This window comes from Helianthus annuus, chromosome 7, assembly GCF_002127325.2.
Source record: "Helianthus annuus cultivar XRQ/B chromosome 7, HanXRQr2.0-SUNRISE, whole genome shotgun sequence".
NCBI classification, from domain to species: Eukaryota; Viridiplantae; Streptophyta; class Magnoliopsida; order Asterales; family Asteraceae; genus Helianthus; species Helianthus annuus.
The window spans coordinates 130,560,270-130,575,886 of record NC_035439.2 but is presented as its reverse complement, the minus strand read 5'-3'; the positions used below and the strand labels follow the sequence as shown (position 1 = coordinate 130,575,886).

At 35.1% G+C, this 15,617-nt stretch overlaps 1 long non-coding RNA gene across 2 annotated transcripts; it reads right to left on the bottom strand.

Annotated features, from left to right (window-relative positions):
• Positions 1 to 2,567: 2,567 nt before the first annotated feature.
• Positions 2,568 to 10,151, bottom strand: LOC118480433. 2 transcript variants are annotated; one of them, XR_004862701.1, is made up of 4 exons: positions 10,136 to 10,151; positions 9,778 to 9,904; positions 3,094 to 3,264; positions 2,568 to 2,753 (listed from the first exon to the last, which is right to left on the bottom strand). It is a non-coding gene; the product is annotated as an uncharacterized LOC118480433 (long non-coding RNA). The 2 variants fall into 2 exon arrangements; XR_004862700.1 differs by lacking the exon at positions 10,136 to 10,151 and having other exon boundaries at positions 9,778 to 9,952.
• Positions 10,152 to 15,617: the final 5,466 nt, after the last annotated feature.

Here is a 15,617-nt window from a genome sequence, read left to right as displayed (position 1 = left end):
GTGGCGTTGATAGTCGAAATACAAGGGAATACATGCACTAATCGAGTTGTGTCTTAATTGCTAAGTGTTATGTGCCTTATGTCCAATGCTTGATGCAAAACTACTATCGAGTTGGGTGTCTCGCAGGAAGCAACCTCTCTATTTATACAGGGTAAATGTTAGACCGTCTACATATTACCCTCCTGAGACCCTACCTTAGTTTTGCTATTGACGGGATTTACTGAGTATGATGAAATCTTCCTTTAATAAATTTTTGAATATGTATTTTAGCTACATTATTCATTTTTCCTTTTATCAAATATGTTTTTACAACAAATAATAAAAAATAAAAAAATATAACTATATTCATTTTTCCTTTTTTATCAAATATGGATTCACTCCCCAAAGCATGTTTTGGGGATAATACGGGGATGCCCCTTAGTGGTGTAATTTTTTTCTTTTTGGTTTATAAATTTGTTGGGCGATGCCCTTTATCAAAAAAATAAATAAAAATATATGGTTTCACAACAAAAGAAAAAATAGTGTATCACTAGAATTACAAACAACAAAAGGGTTCTAGAAAAATATTCCGCACCAACATTAAGAAGGTAAACTTCCATAAATTTAGGCAATTAATTAATCATAAATAACATATACGTTAAGACACAGGTTCATTATCGTACAAAGAATTCGCATCCACAAATTAAGAATGACATATCATTTAAGTTATTTAACATTAAATCTTAATAATTTTTAATTATTCAATTTTTTAAAAATGTCAAAAGAAATATTATACTTTTCGGATGTATTTGTGTGTATCCCTGTCATTCTTGGAATATTTTTAATTTACAATAAATTTACCTTTTACAATTAATTTACCGTTTCTTGTTTGTTCTCTATATATATATACAACAATGTTGTTTTCTTATATGCTCATGTACTAATATACCCACATCAATAACAATGAAGAGTTTATTTTTCTTGTTCTTCTACCTTGTTATGACAACCAATGTCTCTCTAATTGGAAGCACTCAAATCACACCTCTGATATCTAACACAACAAAAAAGACTTGCTTGTTTCACTATTGGACTGTTTATATTTATAATGAGATTAAGGATCCTATCACAGTCCATGTACAATCAGGCGACGATGATCTCGGAAATCACACGCTTGCATCAAACGATAACCAAAATTGGAGCTTTTGCGAGGGTGTCACGTTCAAGACCCTATTTTATGCTCATTTTTATTGGAATTCAAAGATTGCTTTTTTTGATGTTTATACTAATCATATAAGTGATACATATTGCACAAAAAGGGAATTTCGCAAACCAGGAAGATGTTTTTGGTTAGTTAAAGAAGATGGGTTTTATGTGGGGGATAATCTTCATCCATATACCAAATTACACGATTGGTAATATATTTTGTGTTTTTACTAATATACTAAATAATAAGGTATTGTGTCTAGTTTTTCAAATTTTGAATGAAGATTTTATTATAAAATCAAATGAAATCTACCATTCCTTATACCGGAATATGTATGTACGTTTGTTTTCTTTAAAATATACTAGGTTATTGCCTGCGTCCAACGCGGTTTGAAAAATGAAAATAAATTTATTTGAAATTTAAGATCGTGTAAAAAACAAATACATGGAAGAAAGAAAAAACAAATCATTAAATTTCAGTAAAAACTTCCTTGTAGACCACATTGGTTGTTTTATTTGTAATATTTCCATCTTTATCTAGTATTGGTAACTTGACACCGGCTCTGCTTTTTACTCTTGATAATGCGACATATAGTTGACCATGTGAGAAAACTGGATATTTGAGATACAATCAAACCCTTGATCGAGATTGTCCTTGACTTTTGTTTATCGTCATTGCGAAAGATACAGATATCGGGAATTGGCGCCGTTGAAACTTGATAGGAATCCTTCTATCAGATGGTGTCAAATTGATTCGTGTAATATATGTTTTTGTCCCTATGTTTCCTCCGGATATAATCTCAACTTCTATAACACGCCTGTAAAGTTTAGTAATACGTTATCTTGTACCATTGCATAAACCATTCTGTTGATCGATGTTACGAAGCAACATTATAGGGACACCGACTATATGTATTAGAAATGATACAATTAATAAATAAGAAGGATTACTATAACTGTAATACTTATTTATAAACATATGGAATAGATGGAACATAGAGGTAAATGTGTAATTTTATTAAAATACATGGTTATGGTTATGAAGCTTGACAAAAAAAAAAAAAAAAAAAAAAAAAAATTCTTGAATTAACTGTGAACCTTAAGTAAGCACCCACTAACGTAATATTTTTACATGTCAAATATTAAAGTCAAACATGTTAATGTTTTGGTTCTTGGAGTGTTCAAATTTTGAATTCATATCGCTAGATTTGAAGAATATATTATAGTGTATGATGCCAAATCAAGTTTTCTCCAAATATTAATTCACCACAATGAATATGAAGTTACATTCATGCATATTTTGACCACAAAAGTCAACCTACAGGATAACACATGTGCATATTGGATTGAGGTTCTCCGCAGGCACTACGACTACCGGACTTCATTGATGCCTCAGATGGAGATGGAGGCCATGGTGAACTTTGGGCTTGCTTAGTTTACTTAACTTGTTACGTAAACACCACAACAATTTACGCAAACACCAAAAGAATATGTAAAAGTTCCCAAAACTGAGTACCTACTATTGGTATCGTAATAAAATTTGTATTGAAGTCCAAAAGTGGATTACCTACCTGCACAACAAAATGATTAACTTCAATAAAAAAAACTAACATTTCACTAAAAACGGCAATTGGTAAAAAAAAAAGGCCTACATAATATCACGAAAATGGCACACAAGTCCTTTTAAACTATTTTTTAATGGTTAGATCAAAAGTTAATGAAATTGTTCGTTTTATAAGGTTTAGGAACTTAATCATATAAAAATGGCCTATTCATTATTTTCTAAAAAGCTAGGATTTAATCATGCAAAAAAGGACTTCTTTGGTAAATATAAAAAGCCCAAGCATTTACCTCAAACTTCATTCCGTAAATGCTTATGATAATGATAGTATTACTTTGTATAATCGTTACCTCATCTTATCTGTCATGGTACCAATCTGAATGAGAAATTGAACCACTACTAATTGCAATTAAATAGGATTTGATGGAACAAGAGGTTGCTAGTGGCGCGAAGGGCAGCAGTCTGTTCTGGGTTGCAGGTGGCGTGAAAAGATTGCGGATTAGGGCTAGGCGGCATCCTATCTGCAAATCTCCCACCATGTAAAAATTATTCGGACATAATTAATAAGCCTAAGAAACAACAAATAAACCTAATGATTCAATTTCTGCTTTTGAACCGGTAACCTAAATGACTCGGGTATCACATTTTGGAAGGCCTGATAACCACTACCCCACTCGCTATTGACTGCTTAAGATAAGAGTTACCCGAAAAACGATTACCCGCATAAGCATAGTGATAAAACACGCATACAAATCAAACATTAACGGATCCATTGTCCTGAATTTTATACTATAGCATCCCAAAGTGACCAAAATACACCTTGTTGGCATCTAAAATTTAAACTTTTCCATGAACAATTCATAACCCATTTAGTCAAAACCAGCAAACTGATTCGCAGTTTCTAAAGCAGTTATAACTTGATCCTCTTATTATTAAAAAAGAATGCACTCATTAATCCACATCTATCATTACATAAACATTAGGCTCACTATCAATATAAAATCCAGTGTTGGTGCAGTTGTCTGTCGACTACATCTTAGTTCGAGTCTTAGGGCAGGGCAGATCGTATTATGTACATGTTTAGTGTATTAGGGCCGCTTTTATGGTCATTTGGTGCTTGGTCCGCTTATGTGTACAATGCTAGGATCGCTTATATGGACATGTCCATATAAGCGAACCAAGCTAGTCACATAAGCGACCCACACTGCCTATATATATGTATGCCATATGAGCGGTTCCAAGGGTCTGAGGTGTGTGTTTTCCAAGGTGTAAAGGCGAAGCCCTGTCCGATTGTCTCCACGAACTTGTAATCTGATATATAATCAATACAGGAGACGTTAAAGTGTGAAATCAAGCTTTACGAAGACTAATTCAATGAATTCCGCCTCTGAACTAGTCTAAGTGCTCTTCTGAACGACTCATTGGGTCAGCAAACGATCCTACATGTGGTATCAGAGCTCAGGAGGAAGAGTTCTTACTGTTTAGCTCGATTTTCGCTCGAAATTCTCACTTCTACACCTTCTATTCTGATTCGAAGAGATTTCACGGTCGAAATTTACTGAAAATCTCAGGGATTGTGCGAAATAGTACCGTGACAAACCCTGGAAAGTTTCAGATCAAAATTCAAAGTTTGAGTGGGTCAAAATTGGTTTTGAAATTGTGGACCGCTCGAAACTAATTGTTTTTGGACCGCTTATTTGTACATTTGAGAACCGCTTATTAGGTTTATTGATCTGGATCGCTCGAAATCCTATAATTCTTGGACCGCTTTTTCAGACAGAGTTGGATCGCTCAAATAGATTCTTTCTGGACCGCTCATCCGAACAAGTTCTGGAATCGCTCGAACGAACATATCTTGGTTCGCTCGAACGGATAGTGTTTGAGTCGCTCAACCAGTCAAGTACTTGGATCGCTCTTTAGTCAATTCGCTTATTTGACAACTTCTTTGAACCGCTTATTTGGTTGTTGATTGTATCTGGTCCACTGTTGCATCTGATTGCTGTTCTGATCCGTTATTAGTTAACAAATACTTGTTGGATTGTTGTGAAAAATGACGATGATATTTGACGAAAGAGAAAATGATTTTGTTGGAAGGATAAATGGATTTGGGAGATATCGTACGAATTCATTTGATCAAGATGATAAACATATTTGGATTCTCCGACTTGAAAATTTTGCTTGTCAACAAAATGAGAGTTTGACAGAGATGGAAAAAAGATTTGATTACATGATGGACAAGTTAAAGTCTTTTGGTATAAAATTGACAGATACTGAAATGACATCAAAGTTGAAGGCCGCATTACCTGCTGAATGGGATAATGTGTTAGAGGAGTTAAAACAAAAACCTAAATATTCGAAATTACATCCATCTGATTTCATCAATAAACTTCGAAAACGTTATTTTAAAAATCTTGATAAAAAGAAGATATTGATGAATAAAGTAAAAGAGAATCTAGAAAGACTGAACCTGGGAAATCTAGATAAAATCAATTTGGATGTAATTACTGAGATTAACAATAGAATTTGCATATGTTTTGGTGCAATACAAAACATGAAATATGATTATAAAAGAGGATGTTATATTGATGAAAATCTAAAACCTCTTGATTTTGTAAAAATTGTTTGTGCAGGTACATACAAGATGGAAACAAAGGACACTCCAAAGGATGTAGAATCTGTGGAGAATGAAATTTCAAGTTCTGCATCAGTGTGTTTCAAATGTGACAACTTGAAGACCGACAATGACAAACTTGTCAAAGATGCGGAAAGTTTGGCATTGGAGATCAAGAAGTTGAGAAATGAGAAACAGACTGATGATAATCAGATTCGTAATTTGAAGGAAAATTGTGAGAAGTTGAAAACTGAAAATGACAAACTGTTGGATGGTTTGAACAGTTTGACATTTGAAAACAAGAAATTGAAAGAAAAGGAAAAGATTTTTGAAGAAAAAATTAAGGATTTTGAAATTGAAAAATCAAAAAATAAAAAAGAATTTCAAAATCAACTGAAAATTCTTGAAGATGGGAGAAATGTTTTTAGTCAAAACAACATTGAGAATCAAAAACTGATCAATTCTCATCTTCAGAAAATCATAAATTTGGAGAAAGAATGTGAAAATGCGAGAAAGAGAATCAAAGAGCTTGAAATAGAGTTTGAAAGCAAAAAGAAATCGTCAGAAGATGAGGATTTCTGGATTAAGCTGGAAAACAAAAACTTGAAAGCGAGTGAATCAAAATTTCAGGAACAGATAAAAGTTTTGATGAATGAAAAATCTGTTCTTGAAAATTTGAAAAATGAAAATGAAAATTCAATCAAGTTTCATCGAGAAGAAATTGATAGGTTTTGTGGCTTCATCAGATAGTTTGAAGTTTCCTTGTCCAAAACCAATCAATTCTGTTCCAATGAGTGACAAAGTCACAAACTTTGATCATGTCAAAGTTGAAGGTTGTGATGGAAAATCTGATGATAAAAAGGTTAAAATTGAAAAACAAAAATTGGTTTTAAATTTGAAAGAAAAATCTCAGAAATCTGTTCTACAATCGACTGAAAAAGGTGAATGTTCTAAACAGAAACCTTTGAAGAAGAAAGTGGAACAGAAACAAAAAGATAGTAAAAAGTCATCAGATCGATCATCCAACCATAGTGCTCAAAAACTAAATCCATCAGTTTTGAGAAAAGAATATCACCAAGCCAAACAATGTTTTGATCTAGTGTTTGGACTAAAAATGGTGATAGGTATGATAACAGAGTGTGTTACAGCTGCGGATATCACGGACACATTGCTGTTAACTACCAATATTGGAGTTATGAGACCAGAAGGTGCTACAACTGCAACATCAAAGGTCACATTGCCAGAGATTGCCCAAGGAGATCGAATGAAAGATGGAGGGATAATTCTCAGAAATCGGCAAAAATTCCAGTCAAAGTCAAGCCCCAGGAACAGAAGGTTCTGAAACCTAAAGTTCAAGAACAGTCAACTCAAGAAAAGAAAGTAAAACTTTCACAGGGGCAGAAAGACAGACTGAGGAAAAAGAGAAAGAAGGCAAGAGAGTATTTAGAGAGAATTTTGTCCTCGGATTCACCAAATAGAAAGAGCAAAAGTTCTGATGAATCAACTTCCTCGATTGCAAAGTCTAGCAAGACAGTTTCATCAGATACAAATCTGAGGACTAAAGAGGAAAAGAAGAAGAAGAAAATGGTCGGCGATGAATCTGACAGGTCGAAGTCAGACAAGCCACCTTCAGGCAATGATTCTGGTTCGTTAAAACCAGAGGAGCCATTGGTTGAGGTAAAAAAGGAGAATTCAGGTTTAACAATGGATGATGCAAATTTTCCACCATTGTTGAACAAGAATTCGAAATCACCCAAGAATCGTCAGGCTTGGGTGAATCTGTTTAAATAAAAAACCCTGACTTGCCGGAGATCCCAAGATGGTATTGCGGATCATGAATCGGCATCTTTCTAAATCTGTTTGTGAAGTTGCAGGACTTGCCGGAACTCCCAGGTTTGTAAGCGAGGAGTAGGAATCGGCATCTTGAGAATTCAACCTAAAGATGGTAATTGGTTGAAAAACAGGTTTGAAGAGCTTGAATTGCTAAACTTACAAGTGGTTGTATGGTAGTGATTGGTGTAGATCTAACAAGTAGTTAAATCAAGGTCATTGAATTGGACTTGATTTAATTATCATTCAAGAATTGGTAAACAATGTGATGATATTACCCCATTTTACAAAAGGTAAAAACAACTAAACTTATTTTCCGGAAAAACCATTCTGATTAAAACAAACTTAAGTGTTTTGAAATCATTATGGGAAAATAGTTTGTTGTGAGGGGGAGTTCTGATTGTTTATGCCAGGTGGATGGAGAATTGATGTGATTCTCATCATGTTGTCATTTTTGTACAGTTTGTTTCAAATTTTCCCAGAAAATCAAAATTGAAACATATTTTGATTTTAGGGGGAGTAAAATTTTAAAAAATTAAAAAATTTGAAAATGTCAAAAACATTGAAAATTGTAAAAATGAGTTTTGTTGTGAAACAAGAGGAAATGATAGTAAATCAGTTAGACTATCATAGCACGCTAAAGAAATGTAATGCCAGATGTGATAAACGGTCTCACTGATGATGTGACGATAGGTTTTTGTACATTTAGTAGATTTATTCGGGATATAAACCTAAAATTTCAAACTTGTGAAATTCGTGGGGAACACTACTTGGATATATAGGTAACCCCTGAAATCTCGTTTGAAAGATCTCGTATTCTGATATACTAGGTGTTTATACTCTATGATGTCTGGGGTATTATTCCGGGACTTCTGCTGAACGGTAGTTCTGACCTAGTCCTTGGCTAATACTTTCCACAAAATGCTTGAAATATAGCATAAAGCCCTCAGTTGATTAGACAATAAAATTGATAATCATCTGTTGTAGCTGAAAAGATCCTCTAAAGGGGACACACTGCTAAGTCGAAGCTGATATCTCTCTGCTGAACGGAAGTTCTGACCTGAGATCCCTCAGTTCTCGCATCTTTCCCCTAATTTATGTACAGACATCATTGTAGTGTTCATACCTGTAAGACTGAATATTGGGATTCTGGATACGGGAATATATTCAAGAGGTGGGACACATGAATTGAACTAAGTTCATAAAATACCTAAATAGTATCCTGAATAGATTGAAAATTGTATGAAAATTTAAGAGGACAAATATATCGTCAATCTACGTGAATCGTTTAGAACTTAAAACGATTAAAAGCTTAACGGTGCTTGTGTTATGTCTCAAAATCTGATATGATCCTCTTGCACAAACTCACAAAAATATGTTTGTTTTGCATTTAAATTTCTGTCTTTGCATTTACATTTCATACTTTGAAAAATTCAAAAAGATTTTCGGCAACTGATGGTAAAAAGCTGATATTCAAAATCTCAAAGGCTAAACTTGATGAACAAGACAGGGTGGTTAAGTCATTTGAAATGTTTAAAATGATTCATTAGGTTGAATCAGAAATTGGAATGTTTCAAATTTGTGAATCAGTGTTTAAGTGTAAAAAGTATCAAATGCTTAGTTGATTCATTAAATTGAATCACAATCGTTTAGGTTTGTGAAAGAATGGTTGAGTTTTGCAGGTTTCTGATCCTGTTGCTACAGATAGCCAGGAGACATATCAGAACCAGAAAAGAGCTTAAATAGAGAAAGCCAGGAGTTGATTTCAATGGTGATAACGATTTCCAGACAGAGATCCTAGCATGATGATAGGGGGAGTCTGACGAAAGTTAAAACCAGAGAAAGATCCAGGCATATGATTTCAGGAAGAAATTTCTGAAGAAGATTTGATTCCAGGCTGAGTTCCTGAAGAAGATCGAACAAGAGTGAAGAGCTGGGAATGATTGAAGACTCTCACTGAAGATTCCGTCAACATTCAAGGGGGAGTCTGTTGGTGCAGTTGTCTGTCGACTACATCTTAGTTCGAGTCTTAGGGCAGGGCAGATCGTATTATGTACATGTTTAGTGTATTAGGGCCGCTTTTATGGTCATTTGGTGCTTGGTCCGCTTATGTGTACAATGCTAGGATCGCTTATATGGACATGTCCATATAAGCGAACCAAGCTAGTCACATAAGCGACCCACACTGCCTATATATATGTATGCCATATGAGCGGTTCCAAGGGTCTGAGGTGTGTGTTTTCCAAGGTGTAAAGGCGAAGCCCTGTCCGATTGTCTCCACGAACTTGTAATCTGATATATAATCAATACAGGAGACGTTAAAGTGTGAAATCAAGCTTTACGAAGACTAATTCAATGAATTCCGCCTCTGAACTAGTCTAAGTGCTCTTCTGAACAACTCATTGGGTCAGCAAACGATCCTACATGCAGCCATCTAATTCGGAGTCAACTCTAAACAAATTAAATTCATGAAACAACTTAATAACAAACCATCTATAATCTTAATTTCAAGAAAACAAATAACAATATAAAAATTCCCAATTTTAAACAAACCCACAAATAACTCATATAAGATAAAACTAGAAATTCAAACCTCTAAATGACGAGTTTCTTGTTCAAGCCTCTTCAATTCAGCCAAAACTCTATGCTTCCTTCTTGTATCTGCTGCAACCGATTTTATCGACTCTAATTTCTCTGTTTGCATCTCTCTATTTATCAATCTTTGCTCCAAAGTTGCAAACGCTAAAGAATCAGAGCAAATTCACTGCCGCAAAAGTTTTTTTGTTTTTTTTTTGTGAGATGAAACTTGACAACAACACAAGAAATTCGACATTTTCTTACACAAGAAACTTGACAACAACAGCACAATAACCTGCCCTTTCTTAATAGACATTCTAACTCAAGAATTTTGTAAAGATAAACCTAATTAGAGACAAATTTGTCAAGATTACCTTGTGCGCGGGGTGAGGACGTCGGGCAAAGGACGTGGGGCGCGGGGCAGAGCAGCGGAGACATGTTAGGGTTTGGGGGAGGCTAGTTGTGTAATTGGGAGGGAATGAGGATGGGCAGTAGCCCGCCAAGGGTATTATACCCCTTTACTGTTAATATAACATTGGCCGTCGGATCCTTTATTCATCAACGGCCACGGATCGATTATAAAGATGTGACACGGATTTTGACCTTTGGGCAACTTTTCTAATGTCGCTGCTAAAACGGTCGCCCCACTTGCCCTAACTTCTTGTAGTGCAGCACCGGATGTGTCATCAACAGATTCCCTGACCACTTGTGGACTCGTTAATTTGGGCTCACACTGTGCAAGAGCCTGCTTAAAATTGTTATGATCTTTGTCAACATTCAAAACATCATTTCTTTCCCTAAACTACACTTGGCTGCATATTTATATTAATTAATGTTATAGTATGCTGAAAGAATATATTAACACATAGCACTAAAAAGATACCAATGTTCACAAATATCAGTGATTGAATGAATGTCAGAATGATCAGTGATAGTGAATAAAAAATGGGTCTCACCTGAAATGCAATATCAAACTGCTCACAAGGTACAGTATAATAATTCATTAAACCGACAACTTTCATAATTTTCCTATGAAGCACTTGAATATATTTCTAGATTCTAATTGATTTTATCATGTAGATTGAATTTTCTATGCCTCGCTTGTAGTATGCGCATATAATGTATATATGTGTGGGCGCTCTGTCACGGCCCCTGACCCGGTTTGACCCGTTTCCGGAGCTGTGGGACAGAAACCACGTGATATTTGTTTAATTGAGTTTTGCAGCGGAAAATTTTAAACATCAGGATCGTTGAAAAGCTAAAATTTTCCCGATTATTTTTATTTCACAATTCGGGATAAAACCCCGATAATTTACAATACATAAGTTTAGTGATAACTTCTTATTTTAAAACATCTTTATTCATTTTATACTGAGCCACTATTTTAAGCTTGAAATGCTTCCCAGCACTTTTCCTGATTTACAGCAGATCACCTGAAACATTTTTGAAAAAGATTTTGTCAGCGGGGAAATACTGAGTGAATCATTCATTTTACTAAAAACGACACATTTGTTATAATTTACAGTATTAAGAGTTTTTACATATGTTTATTATCAACCAACATTTCAAGAATAGGTATTTGTCACAGACCAGCTCTGTGACTGTGGTCATATCACCATTGGCTGGCCCAATGAGTGACGTATGTCACAATTAGGCTCGCCCACCTAATGTGAAGGAAACAATAATAACAATACTGTGCACAATACCCCACATACCGGCTGTAATTTGGTGATTACATAAACTTAATCACTGTAATTATAACTCTGAAAAATGATTTGGAGTATTGTAAAACAGTTGATAAAAAGAGAATGACTCACATTGCAGATTTAGTGTTGATAGAATTTAGATTTAATCCCTGTTAACCTAATTTCATAATAAAGCACACAAAACAGGATTAGTGATCAATACAACGATTATGATAATTCTCCAAGATCAATTGTGACAATGAATGTCCAAGTGCAATACTTCGGCTCATTTATCAAAATGACAAACGATAAAGTATAGTACTTCAACTCGTATATCGAATTATCGACAACGACAAAGTACAATGCTTCGGCTCATTATCGAATTATCGACAACGATAAAGCATAGCCCAATGTGGCGGCACTTAGATATTCTTTGGGTATATTGATCCCGGAAACTGAATCGTAATAGCGATCGACTAATTACCCTGTTTTGCGGCAGCACCTCGATAATAGTGTGTGTGTGTTGGACTGTTTTGCTTATAACTCGGCCTATGTAACTCCGATTTTCGTCGTTCAAATGCCAAACTTCAAGTCCCAACCCCTGCTATTTATACTGAAATTTTGACACCGTCGCGTAGCGCGAGGGGTACCCCCTTAGCCGTCGCGCTACGCGAGTGACCACCCTATTTTCATAGAGTAGCCCTTCGTGCATGTAGGCTTGCTGTGTCGATGGTTTTATAAATTTCGAATTTTATAATGAGTTATGAAGATAATCGTTATTAGGGTTTTGCCCCCCCCCCTGAGTTTTAGGGCCCCTGATCCTGATTCTGATTGCTCTGGAAATTCTAGGGTTAGGGCAGAATTACTTGGGTGTCTCAATTTGGGTTTTCTTAATAGCTAATTACTATCCTAATTATTTAAATTTTAATGAGAATTGTTACATCCTCCCCACCTTAGGAAAAATCTCGTCCTCGAGATTCACTGGAATAGATGAGGATACTTGCGCTTCATTTCTGATTCCAGCTCCCAAGTGTATTCTGGTCCTCTTTTTGAATTCCATTTGACTTTGACTAATACCAGTCGTTTGTGTTTGAGAAACTTGATTTTCCTGTCTTCTATTTGTAAAGGTTTTTCTATGAATTTCAGCTTCTCATTTACTTCTATGTCTTGAAGAGGTACTACCAGAGATTCATCTGATAAACATTTCTTGAGATTGGATACATGAAATACATCATGTACTCCAGCTAGTTCTTCTGGTAGTTGTAAGCGATAGGCAACTGGCCCGATTCGTTGAATTACTGGAAATGGTCCAACATATCGGGGACTCAGTTTCCCTTTCTTACCGAATCTTACAACACCTTTCCAAGGAGATACTTTTAGAAGTACCTTGTCTCCTATTTGGAATTCAAGCGGTTTGCGACGATTATCTGCATAACTTTTCTGGCGATCTCTTGCTGTTTTTAGTCTTTCCTTGATCTGAGTTATCTTGTCAGTAGTTTCTTGTACAATTTCTGGACCTGATAATTGACTTTCTCCGATTTCTGCCCAACATACTGGAGTTCTGCACTTACGTCCGTACAGTGCTTCGAATGGTGCAGCTTCGATACTTGAATGATAACTATTGTTATAGGAGAATTCAATTAATGGTAAATGGTTATCCCAATTACCTCCAAAGTCAATTACACATGCTCTGAGCATGTCTTCCAGAGTTTGGATTGTCCTTTCACTTTGTCCATCGGTCTGTGGATGATATGCAGTACTGAGATTAAGTCGGGTTCCCATTGATTCTTGGAAACTGGTCCAAAATCGGGAAGTGAAACGACTATCTCTATCCGATACAATGGAGAGCGGGACTCCATGTAAGGATACTATTTTATCCACATACAGCTTGGCTAATCTTTCCATGCTAAAGGTTTCTTTTATTGGTAGAAAATGAGCTGATTTGGTTAATCGGTCCACGATTACCCAAATAGCATCATTACCTTTTCTGGTTTTGGGTAACTTAGTAACAAAGTCCATTGTTATCAGTTCCCATTTCCATACCGGCATTTCTAATTGTTGCAGTAAGCCCGAGGGTTTCTGGTGTTCTGCTTTAACTTGTGAACAAGTTAAACACTTAGATACATATTCAGCTAGGGGATGGTTCAAATGAAAACCACTTTTAACGCGAAAACTCGAAAACTAACTAAAAAAAGCCTAAAAAACACACAAAAAAATTTTTTTTTTTTTTTTTCAATTTTTTTAATAAAAATCGCTAGTTTTTATATATAAAAAAAAACTTTTTTTCAAAAAAAAAAAAAAAAAAAATTTGTGTAGTGCACATGTGTAATAATACACATGTGTAGTACACAGACACATGTGCAGTATTACACATGTGCACTACACAAAAAATTTTTTTTTTTTTTTTTTTTTTGAAAATTTTTTTTTTTTAATAAAAAAACCTGCGAAAATTTGATTGAAAAAAAAAATTTTTAAAAAAAAAATTTTTTTGCATGTTTTTTTGGCTTTTTTTAATTAGTTTTCGAGTTTTCGCGTTAACTAGTGGTTTTCATTTGAACCTTCCCCTATTCAGCTATATCCTTTTTCATTCCTATCCACCAGAAATTTTTTCTTAAATCTTGGTACATCTTATTGTTTCCTGGGTGTACAGTATACCTAGATTTATGAGCTTCTTCTAAGATTTTCGATCGTAAATTTCCTTGTTTAGGTACCCAAATTCTATTTTGGTGAAATTTCCAAATTCCATCATTTCCTTGTTCTAATTCTTTTAGGTAACCTTTCATTCCTTCGGTATCGTCCCTGATTGCTGTTTTCTGGATTTCTTTCACTTGTTCTCGTAAATCTACTTGTAGATTTATTCTAAGAGCACGGACTCGCTTTTGCTTTTCATGGAACTTACGACTTAAGGCATCTGCTACTATATTGGCCTTTCCTTCGTGATATTGAATATCACAGTCGTAATCACTCAGGACTTCCATCCATCTCCTTTGTCTCATGTTTAACTCTTTTTGCCCGAATATATACCTTAAACTCTTATGATCTGTATAAACAGTAAACTTACTTCCATACAGATAATGTCTCCAAATCTTAAGGGCAAAAACTATGGCTCCTAGTTCTAAATCATGAGTCGTATAGTTTTCTTCATGCCTTTTCAATTGTCTGGAGGCATACGCAATTACTTTCTTGCGTTGCATTAACACACATCCGTATCCCAGTTTTGAAGCATCACAGTATACTTCAAAATCTTCTGTTCCTTCTGGTAAGGCTAGGATTGGTGCATTGGTTAATTTCTGTTTTAAGATTTTAAAGGCTTCTTCTTGTTTTGGACCCCACTCAAACTTAGTGGCTTTACAGGTTAACTTAGTTAATGGTACAGCTATTTTGGAGAAATCCTTAATAAACCGTCTATAATAACCGGCTAAACCTATAAAACTTCTAATTTCCATTGCAGTTTGTGGAACCTTCCAGTTGGTAATTGCTTCGATTTTAGCAGGATCTACGTGAATACCTTCGTGATTCACCATGTGGCCTAAGAATTGCACTTCTTGCAGCCAGAATTCGCACTTCGAGAATTTTGCGTACAACTTTTCTTTTCTTAACAAAGTTAAGAGTGCATGCAAGTGCTGACAATGCTCGACTCGACTTTTGGAATAAATAAGTATATCGTCAATAAATACGATCACAAATTTATCCAAATATGGTTTACAGATTCTGTTCATCATGTCCATGAATGCAGCTGGGGCATTGGTTAATCCAAAGGGCATGACTGTAAACTCATAATCACCATACCTAGTTCTGAAAGCAGTTTTAGGTATGTCTTCTTCTTGAACTTTCAATTGATGATATCCGGATCTTAAATCTATTTTAGAGAAATACCTAGCTCCTTGCAATTGATCAAAAAGATCATCAATCCTAGGTAATGGGTATCGATTCTTAATTGTAACTTTATTCAATTCTCTATAATCAATACACATTCTCATTGATCCATCTTTCTTTTTCACAAACAACACTGGTGCACCCCAAGGGGATGAACTAGGTTGTATAAATCCTTTGCTTAGTAATTCATCTAATTGCTTTTTCAATTCTAACATTTCGGTAGGAGCTAATCGATAAGGTGCCTTGGCTATCGGTGTAGTTCCTGGAATTAGATGAATTCTAAATTCTACTTCTC